Source organism: Wyeomyia smithii, chromosome 1, assembly GCF_029784165.1.
Source record: "Wyeomyia smithii strain HCP4-BCI-WySm-NY-G18 chromosome 1, ASM2978416v1, whole genome shotgun sequence".
Lineage (NCBI taxonomy): Eukaryota > Metazoa > Arthropoda > Insecta > Diptera > Culicidae > Wyeomyia > Wyeomyia smithii.
Genome location: NC_073694.1, coordinates 99115173 through 99126906, shown reverse-complemented (window position 1 = coordinate 99126906; position 11734 = coordinate 99115173).

The window sequence follows — 11734 nt, the reverse complement described above, 5'->3', positions numbered from 1 at the left end:
GAGGGTTCGGTTCATCCGCTCGCTAACCCCGTTTTGCTCGGGAGTATGCGGTACCGTCTATTCTACTTGTATCCCCTGCTGCTTACAATATTTTTCGAAATTTTTACTTTAATACTCACCGCCATTGTCGCATCGTAAGTGGTGAATTTTCTGGTTGAACTTAGCCGTAACCAAAGCCTCATACTGCCGGAAGCATTCGAATACTTCATCCTTAGATTGAATCAAGAACACCATCGTGAAGTGACTCCAATCATCTATAAACGTGACAAAGTATTTCGCACCAGCTAGTTCCACCGGCGTTACGGGAGCACATACGTCAGTGTGAATAAGTTCGATAACTCGCGACGACCGCTTTTCTTTGCGCATCTCAAACGGCTTCCGCGTTTGCTCACCGTTCACGCACGATTCGCACACTATATCGCAATCTTTTTCACGCTTGTCCGGCTTAAGTCCAATCACCATAGAATTACGAATGAGTTTCTCCAAAGATCTCGCGTTGAGATGGCCAAACCGACGGTGCTATAGCTCAAGATTTTTCGGTACGCGTCCACACGACAACATCGATTTACTTGTACTGATTTTATCAATGAAAAAGTCCAGCTGATACAGTCTTCCGGGTCGCGATCCACAGGCGACGACTTCCGATCCGCGACTTATTTTCACCTGTCCATCTTCGTATGTGACCGTCATACCCGCATCGTCAACTCTCATCACAGAGAACAGATGACATCGTAGCTCAGGTACAAACAAGACGTTCTTCACAGTACAATCGATATATTTCCCGGTTACCCTCGACAAAAGTTTCACCGTGCCAGAGTATTCGGCCACAATTGATTCGCCGTTCTTCGCAATGGCAATATCTATTGGTTGCTTCAGCTTTTTGAAATCATCGAACAGTGACCTCTCGTTCACGAGATGATCCGAACAACCAGAATCAAAAAACCAGCTCAGTCGTTGCTTGCGGGAAATCGTTTCACGATCTACCCCAACGAAACAAACACTACCGTTTTGCGCTATATTCGCCTTCGATTTTGTTTTGTCGCTCGTATTATTGCTGTTATTCTTCTTAGGACACTCGGACAACTTATGTCCTTCTTGTTTACACCCGAAACATCTTATTTTCTTCTTTTTTGGTTTTGGCTTTGACCCGGAAAACGCTGCAGTACCGCTACTGCCAGGAGAGCACAATTCGATACCTCGTTTCTAAGTTTCTGCATCTAACAAACGAACTTTAACGAGCTCCAAAGTTAAAGTTTCATCAGGCAATGTTTCAAGAGCTTCCACCACACCGGAATAGTGAGTTCCCAGGGAAAGCAGTAGCTGGCACACGGAATCCAATTCATTCAGTACAGCTCCACTGGACCGAAATTCACGAACAAGCTTATCAAATTGCAAAAAAAATGATTGCGCAATGATTCGCCGTCAAACGCAAGCCCGACTAATTTACGCCTCAAATATAGTCGACTAGCTACACTGTGCCGCTGAAACACCCTGTGAATAGCGCCCCAAATATCTTTTGGATACTGCTTATCTTGAACGTACTCTAACTGCGAATCGTGGATCCGGGAAATAAGAAGAGATTTGCACTTCCGGTCCTCCTTATTTCTCTATTCCCGCTCCTTCATTTTACGATTCTTAACTTCACCGCTATCCGCAGGGTTTTCCTGAAGCTCCAATTTATCGTTAGCATATGTTTCGATGCAGTCCAAAAGCTCGTGCTTTTCCAGGAGTTTCAGCATCCGAAAACGCCACGCAGCAAAATTCGAGCCATCGAAAACCGGCAGGAACAATTTTTCCGTCTTCTCCTCCTCAATATCGCGAATCACACAACTATCGAGTAAACCGTAACAACGACAATGTGACTGGGCAACATAACCTGAAGTGGAATTCGGATATCCATTAGTATAAACTAGAAATCCAGCTCGGATAACCATGAGAAAAGAAAAACGTGGTTTGATTTATCCGCGGTTTTGTTTAAGGCCAATGACATACTGAGGCGTAAAATGAAGCGAAGCGTTGAGCGTATGAGAAGCGGAATAAACAGAAGCGTTGAGTGAAGCTTACTATGACATACTGGAGCGAGCGTCGCAAAAGCGTTGTGTTGTCATAATCCTAGATTCCAGTAGCGGTTTTGTTTGAAGGAAATAGGAATTCGTCCAATGAAGATTTTTTTCCTTATTCAAGCACGGTTTATTACATTTTTAGTAAAAATAGAGATTTTTTTATGAAATGAAATAATATTTCTGAAGTGAGTTGCGCTACAAACGTAGCAAAAAATATAAGAAATTATTCTAAATTTTAATCTCGTTGACCCCGAGCAATGTTCAACAAGGTTATATTAAATATCTGTTAGGATTTGAATAACCCATGTGAGCACAGCTAGTTACTCAGCGGCTTGCATTTTCGCGACCAAAGAAGTTCAGCAAGCTAGATTCCTGGCCATTCGAATCAAAACCCAACAATATCATTCAAAAATACCCATGTTATTTTCCCGACTATCCAAACTATCCTTATTATTTTTTAAAACTTAAGACCAAAATAAAGCAAATATAAAGCACCTGGCGATATCAGGTTTAGCCTGAACATGGTATTATTGCACTAACATTTCCTAAACATTTTAACATTTTCTAAACGAAAATGTATTTTATTTGCTTTTTTTCAATTACCAAACCAAAACAAAGCAAATATAAAGCACCTGACGATTAAAGATTTAGTCTGAATATGGTATTACCGCGTACGTATACGCGCGTCAAAACACTACTCGTTCTGTTTCGCCGCCTCTATCGGCGCGTCTCTGCCGCTCCAGTATGACCGGTTTGAGCGTTCATATAGACGTTCGAAGAAGTAGCTCAGACGCTTTTTGCTCCGCTTCATTTGACGCCTCAGTGTGTCATTAGCCTACACACGCTCCTTAAAATGAATTCAAAAATGATTAGAAAACAATTCATTTCCATAAAAAGTGGAACAGCACGAAAATTCAGTAACTCTGTTGTTATTCAAAATTGTGTAACCATAGTATGAGCGAATACTGTGTATTTATTATTCAGAATGATGTATACAATTGAACTCATTTTTTGTGTTTAATAAAACTCATTTAGTTTTTAAAAAATATCAGTTTATGTGTACAAAATTATCCATTTATTGCATTTAAAACTACTCAGTTTTAAAATTAAAACCTACACAGATTTAGATTTTGAAACTATCAAGTTTTTGAATAGAAAAATATTCATTTTTGAATTTAAAACCAACCATTTTCAAAAGAACTCAGTGTAAGAATTGAAAACCACTCAGTTTTATATGCGATATTAGCGTAGAGAGGGAGGTTTGTGCCGGTAACAGTCAGAACAAAACAAAACTTAGGTTACATTCTATCTGAACGGTGTCTAGTTATATTTATTTTTTAAGTATATTTTGCTCTTTATTTGTGATGCATAATCACTTGATATTTTACTCTCCCACAATTTTCCTGATGACACGAACAACCTGAAAACTTTTGATTTATTAGAATAAATAATGAAAAAAGTTCATATGTGTACCTTAAAGCTTTTTAAAGTGTCCGTGCCACCTTCCCAGCGATTTTCTCATTTTTTGGAATCACTCAAACAGCCACAAGAACAGATAACACGGCCGCAAAGGCTAAATAATGGCGCACAAATGATGAATCATGGTGCCTCTTTTTCACTCGTGTCAAATAATGGTGTCGTTTTTTCATGCTTGGTACCCAAAATTGAGTTATAGTGGTAAATTCAAAATAGAGTTATTCTAGATTAATCTAAAATCAGTGTAAAAATTACACAGAATCACCAAATGCGGTATTCATTTTTTGACGGTTCCATGCAACTTATGAAATTGAATTAAAATTAATTCATTCGCCGTGTTACTTTTCAGCTTTAAGCTTAAAGCTTTAAGGTACACATATGAACTTTTTTCATTATTTATTCTAATAAATCAAAAGTTTTCAGGTTGTTCGTGTCATCAGGAAAATTGTGGGAGAGTAAAATATCAAGTGATTATGCATCACAAATAAAGAGCAAAATATACTTAAAAAATAAATATAACTAGACACCGTTCAGATAGAATGTAACCTAAGTTTTGTTTTGTTCTGACTGTTACCGGCACAAACCTCCCTCTCTACGCTAATATCGCATATAAAACTGAGTGGTTTTCAATTCTTACACTGAGTTCTTTTGAAAATGGTTGGTTTTAAATTCAAAAATGAATATTTTTCTATTCAAAAACTTGATAGTTTCAAAATCTAAATCTGTGTAGGTTTTAATTTTAAAACTGAGTAGTTTTAAATTCAATAAATGGATAATTTTGTACACATAAACTGATATTTTTTAAAAACTAAATGAGTTTTATTAAACACAAAAAATGAGTTCAATTGTATACATCATTCTGAATAATAAATACACAGTATTCGCTCATACTATGGTTACACAATTTTGAATAACAACAGAGTTACTGAATTTTCGTGCTGTTCCACTTTTTATGGAAATGAATTGTTTTCTAATCATTTTTGAATTCATTTTAAGGAGCGTGTGTAGGCTAATGACACACTGAGGCGTCAAATGAAGCGGAGCAAAAAGCGTCTGAGCTACTTCTTCGAACGTCTATATGAACGCTCAAACCGGTCATACTGGAGCGGCAGAGACGCGCCGATAGAGGCGGCGAAACAGAACGAGTAGTGTTTTGACGCGCGTATACGTACGCGGTAATACCATATTCAGACTAAATCTTTAATCGTCAGGTGCTTTATATTTGCTTTGTTTTGGTTTGGTAATTGAAAAAAAGCAAATAAAATACATTTTCGTTTAGAAAATGTTAAAATGTTTAGGAAATGTTAGTGCAATAATACCATGTTCAGGCTAAACCTGATATCGCCAGGTGCTTTATATTTGCTTTATTTTGGTCTTAAGTTTTAAAAAATAATAAGGATAGATCGGATAGTCGGGAAAATAACATGGGTATTTTTGAATGATATTGTTGGGTTTTGATTCGAATGGCCAGGAATCTAGCTTGCTGAACTTCTTTGGTCGCGAAAATGCAAGCCGCTGAGTAACTAGCTGTGCTCACATGGGTTATTCAAATCCTAACAGATATTTAATATAACCTTGTTGAACATTGCTCGGGGCCAACGAGATTAAAATTTAGAATAATTTCTTATATTTTTTGCTACGTTTGTAGCGCAACTCACTTCAGAAATATTATTTCATTTCATAAAAAAATCTCTATTTTTACTAAAAATGTAATAAACCGTGCTTGAATAAGGAAAAAAATCTTCATTGGACGAATTCCTATTTCCTTCAAACAAAACCGCTACTGGAATCTAGGATTATGACAACACAACGCTTTTGCGACGCTCGCTCCAGTATGTCATAGTAAGCTTCACTCAACGCTTCTGTTTATTCCGCTTCTCATACGCTCAACGCTTCGCTTCATTTTACGCCTCAGTATGTCATTGGCCTTAAACAAAACCGCGAATAAATCAAACCACGTTTTTCTTTTCTCATGGTTATCCGAGCTGGATTTCTAGTTTATACTAATGGATATCCGAATTCCACTTCAGGTTATGTTGCCCAGTCACATTGTCGTTGTTACGGTTTACTCGATAGTTGTGTGATTCGCGATATTGAGGAGGAGAAGACGGAAAAATTGTTCCTGCCGGTTTTCGATGGCTCGAATTTTGCTGCGTGGCGTTTTCGGATGCTGAAACTCCTGGAAAAGCACGAGCTTTTGGACTGCATCGAAACATATGCTAACGATAAATTGGAGCTTCAGGAAAACCCTGCGGATAGCGGTGAAGTTAAGAATCGTAAAATGAAGGAGCGGGAATAGAGAAATAAGGAGGACCGGAAGTGCAAATCTCTTCTTATTTCCCGGATCCACGATTCGCAGTTAGAGTACGTTCAAGATAAGCAGTATCCAAAAGATATTTGGGGCGCTATTCACAGGGTGTTTCAGCGGCACAGTGTAGCTAGTCGACTATATTTGAGGCGTAAATTAGTCGGGCTTGCGTTTGACGGCGAATCATTGCGCAATCATTTTTTTTGCAATTTGATAAGCTTGTTCGTGAATTTCGGTCCAGTGGAGCTGTACTGAATGAATTGGATTCCGTGTGCCAGCTACTGCTTTCCCTGGGAACTCACTCTTCCGGTGTGGTGGAAGCTCTTGAAACATTGCCTGATGAAACTTTAACTTTGGAGCTCGTTAAAGTTCGTTTGTTAGATGCAGAAACTTAGAAACGAGGTATCGAATTGTGCTCTCCTGGCAGTAGCGGTACTGCAGCGTTTTCCGGGTCAAAGCCAAAACCAAAAAAGAAGAAAATAAGATGTTTCGGGTGTAAACAAGAAGGACATAAGTTGTCCGAGTGTCCTAAGAAGAATAACAGCAATAATACGAGCGACAAAACAAAATCGAAGGCGAATATAGCGCAAAACGGTAGTGTTTGTTTCGTTGGGGTAGATCGTGAAACGATTTCTCGCAAGCAACGACTGAGCTGGTTTTTTGATTCTGGTTGTTCGGATCATCTCGTGAACGAGAGGTCACTGTTCGATGATTTCAAAAAGCTGAAGCAACCAATAGATATTGCCATTGCGAAGAACGGCGAATCAATTGTGGCCGAATACTCTGGCACGGTGAAACTTTTGTCGAGGGTAACCGGGAAATATATCGATTGTACTGTGAAGAACGTCTTGTTTGTACCTGAGCTACGATGTCATCTGTTCTCTGTGATGAGAGTTGACGATGCGGGTATGACGGTCACATACGAAGATGGACAGGTGAAAATAAGTCGCGGATCGGAAGTCGTCGCCTGTGGATCGCGACCCGGAAGACTGTATCAGCTGGACTTTTTCATTGATAAAATCAGTACAAGTAAATCGATGTTGTCGTGTGGACGCGTACCGAAAAATCTTGAGCTATAGCACCGTCGGTTTGGCCATCTCAACGCGAGATCTTTGGAGAAACTCATTCGTAATTCTATGGTGATTGGACTTAAGCCGGACAAGCGTGAAAAAGATTGCGATATAGTGTGCGAATCGTGCGTGAACGGTGAGCAAACGCGGAAGCCGTTTGAGATGCGCAAAGAAAAGCGGTCGTCGCGAGTTATCGAACTTATTCACACTGACGTATGTGCTCCCGTAACGCCGGTGGAACTAGCTGGTGCGAAATACTTTGTCACGTTTATAGATGATTGGAGTCACTTCACGATGGTGTTCTTGATTCAATCTAAGGATGAAGTATTCGAATGCTTCCGGCAGTATGAGGCTTTGGTTACGGCTAAGTTCAACCAGAAAATTCACCACTTACGATGCGACAATGGCGGTGAGTATTGAAGTAAAAATTTCGAAAAATATTGTAAGCAGCAGGGGATACAAGTAGAATAGACGGTACCGCATACTCCCGAGCAAAACGGGGTTAGCGAGCGGATGAACCGAACCCTCGTCGAGAAGGCGCGTTCTATGCTGGACGACTCTGGTAATAAAAAATATTTTTGGGGACAGGCAATCCAAACTGCTGCTTACTTAGTTAGTCGCAGTCCATCGAATGCTATAAGTGTAGATAAAACACCGTTCGAATTGTGGGAAGATAGGGAGCCCGACGTTGATAAACTACGAGTGTTTGGCTGCCCCGTTTTCGTTCAGATTCCGCGGTCGTACAGCGAAAGAAGCTTTATGCGAAAGCATGAAAGGGCATCTTTATTGGTTTCGCTTGCAGCAGTTATCGTGTTTGGGATCCAAGATCGAAGCGGATTGTTCACGCTCGTGATGTTGACTTCTTAGAATGCGAAGCTGTTAAGCGGAAAGTAAAAACTTCAAAGCAAGATATTTTTACAGAATCTGTTGCCATTGATGACATGGCCGAAAGCGAAGCGGAAGAGAACATAGTTGAAGAGATGACGAGCGAAGATTTATCTGACGAGTACGAAAGTGTTCCTGAAGAGGATCATGAAAATCTAGAATCCAATCCTGAACCAGTTGTTGCGCGTCCTGTCCGTGAGCGAAATGTCCCAGCATGGCACAAGGATTTCGACGTTGAGTATGCTGCGTATGCTTTGAATGCTACGAGCTACGTCGAAGAATTGCCTACTTCTTTAGCTGATGCACGAAAAAGAAGCGATCGTGCCAAATGGGAGGCAGCTGTCAATGAGGAAATGGAATCGTTAATGGAAAACCAAACTTGGAAGTTGACGAAGCTACCTGAGAACCGTTCACCTATAACTAGCAAATGGGTGTTTAAAGTGAAACCGGGTATTGGTGGGGAACCAGATCGCTATAAAGCTCGTTTAGTGGCGAGAGGTTTCAGCCAGAAATATGGTTTTGACTACAGTGAAACCTATTCGCCAGTCGTGAAACTTGATACGTTGCGCGTAGTTCTTGCTTTGGCTTGTCGTGAAAAGATGTTTATCCATCAAATGGACGTGAAGACGGCGTTTCTCAACGGGTCTTTGACAGAGGAGATCTATATAACGCAACCTGAAGGATTTAAAGGCGGCGATGGGCTAGTTTGTCGTTTACAGAAGTTTCTGTATGGTCTGAAGCAGGCCTCGCGAGCCTGGAACGATTGTTTCCATAGTTTTTTGTGAATCGTTTGGGCTTCAAACGGAGTGAAAATGACCAGTGTATGTATACGCGTAACTCTGGGAAGAATACGGAAATAATCGTGTTGTATGTGGACGATGTCATTGTCGTTAGTTCATCATTGAACGCCATAGAGGTAGTGAAAAGTTGTTTGTCCAAGAAATTCGAGATGACTGATGTGGGTATGATCAAGTGTTTCCTGGGAATGCGTGTTGACTACGATGTGAGGGAAGGTGTGATGCGCATCAGCCAGCGACAGTATCTTGGAAACGTTCTTCGTCGGTTCAAGATGGACGACTGCAAACCCATTTCGACTCCTATAGAAAATCGTTTGAAACTATCGAAAGGAGAAGATAAGGATCGTTCTCAACAGCCATATCGCGAGTTAGTAGGATGCTTAACGTACGCAGCATTGACTATTAGGCCAGATATCGCTGCGGCTGTGAATTTCTTCAGCCAATATCAATGCTGTTCTACAGATGTGCATTGGGTGCACTTGAAAAGAGTGCTGCGCTACATTCAAGAAACTCTGGATGTTGGGTTAGTCTACAAATGCGATGAAGCGGCTCGAGACATGGAAGTGTTTTCGGATGCTGATTGGGCCAACGATCCGTCCGAGAGACGATCAGTTAGTGGTTGTATTTTTAAGGTTTTCGGATGTCTTGTAAGTTGGATCACACGGAAACAACACACAGTGTCGTTGTCATCGACGGAGGCAGAGCTTTCTACTTTATGTACAGCTGCGTGTCACGAGATGTGGATGATACGATTGCTTGCTGATCTGGGAGTTCGTCCCCGTGAACCTGTTAGATTTTACGAAGATAATCAGTCAGCGATGCGGATTTCTGAAGAATCTAAAGACTTTGGACGATTAAAGCATGTGGACGTGAAGTTCCACTTCGTGCGGGATCTGATCCGATCAGGAAATATTGAGCTGAAATACGTACCCTAGGCTGATCAACAAGCGGACATGATGACCCAAAGGTCTTCCGGTAGCAGATTTTCAGCGTCATCGTGCGAATGTTGGTCTCACAGTTTGCAGCGGTTGAGCAGGGGTGTTGGAGAATACAACCGTCTGGCAACTCTGTTTTTAATATGTGCCTTTTGCACACCTATTGGTATGCGGATCTATTTATTAACTGTCATCACTAGCATTGGGCGATACGACGGAGAGTATCGATACTTCAGTATCGATACCCGAAGAACCAAAAGTATCGAGATACTCAAAATATCGGTCAAAAAGTATCGATACCAGAAGTATCGATACTATAGCTGAGATCATTTTTTGAATTTTTGATAAATACATTTACTCAGGGTGGCCACTCTACCGAAAAAACGGGAAAAGCGGGAAAAAGCCGGGAATCTTAAATCAGCGGGAAAAAAATACGGGAAAACCTAAAACCGGCTTCACGCCGGGAAAATCATCCTCCTTCATGTCTGCCGCTTTATTTGTTCAACAGTTTCTGAGGAAATGTCAACATGAGACCCTGTTTTTTATGTTTACCTAACTGGCATGATTCTGCCGGATAGGGGAAAGCTGGTTGTTGGTTTCAGTTAAAGTCGACAGCGGCTTCGCAGCAAGATCTGCGTCAAATAAAATCAGGCTTGATCAGGTGGATAAATTTACTGTTCCGTAACATATATTGTCAGATTTTAAAGAAGTCAAAAAGTTATCAGCGTCGCGGGAGGCGTATTGAAACTTCTTGTGAATAGTGTTCGACATCGCATCGGGGAGAATCCAGTCAAAAGTCAAATAGGACCGGTAACTTCGAGTCTCGATTTTATTTCGAACCGGACCGGAACGGAGCTACCCGGTTTGTACTTCCCGATTTTTGGTATGATTTTAACCACAAGCAGCAAAAAAAATTTTTTCATTCTGTGTTGGACCTTTTGACTACTTGATTTTGTTGGGGAAAGACGCCACCTTGAAGAGCTATTTGTTAAAGATTTCTCAGATTTTTTCTATATCAAAAACAAACAGTAGCTAAATTTTTTTTTTTCAAATTGTTTATTCAGAGTGTCAGTTGAATTTATTTTACGGACCATGAGAAAATTTCTTACATTGACCCCAGCTCGAAAATTTTAAAGTCCCAGGATCCAAGTTTTTCGAAAAAAAAAATTGTTTTGAAATAACAGATCTCAACGTTTCATGCATTTTGCAAAATGCTTCTTGACAGTTTCATGTGCATTTTTTTCATTGGTCACTCTGAGGCTCTTCTTCCCAAAGTCCGCTTGGAGTTCTGCCTGAGGACATTTTTTTAGAAGACAAAAACTCTATGCCCCAACTCTTGAATTTATCCCACGCATTTCATTGGCATCCTGATACAGAAGCACTGCAAGCTCGAGAGAAGGTTGACAGAGAAAGATGCAGAAGGAAGCAAAAAAGCGCGAGAAGGCAAAGATTGTCAACGATTTGGAGATAAAGAGGGCGAAAATTGTGCAGCAGATCACCGTGAAGGTACTTGCTAAAGTCGACAAACAGCTAAACACGATGAAGGAGGAATGTTTTTCATAGTTTTGTAACACAATTTTTGCAAGGCACAAATAAGCATGTGAAAATTGATTTTTTTCTCATATGTTTTAAAAATAAAACACCGGGAAATTTCACTAAATATCATCGGGAAAACCGGGAAAAAACCGGAAAATTGAAAATTGATATTGAGTGGCCACCCTGAAGTTACTGAAAACCAGTATTCGATTCAGTGATTCGCGAAAATACAGCAAAACTATTTGCTGAACAGAAAACAGTAAATGAATGGTTGCTGGAATCCAGCAAAAAAATTGATATGTCAAAAAATTTACGTCAAGCTGTCATTAGTAAAACGCGCCAAATCGCTGTGCAGCTGGTACAGGATCATCGCTAAGCTCCTGATAGCGAATATGAGACCATAGCTAAGTCCTTGTTGGGCTAGATGAACTTAAAAGTTGAAATGATAATCATACATCTCTAGTTCAACAGTAATTTGCCTATGATCCGATGGGCGGATGGAATCTGGTGCCTGACGGAAACGTGGTTCCCTTGAATTAACTGGTTAACCAGCAAATTGATTTATGCTTTGCTGAATGAACAGCAAATTGTCATAGCTGACAACCAGCAAGTTGTATTTTGTTTTACCGAACATGCAGCAAACGACCTGTCACTTTTATGCAAT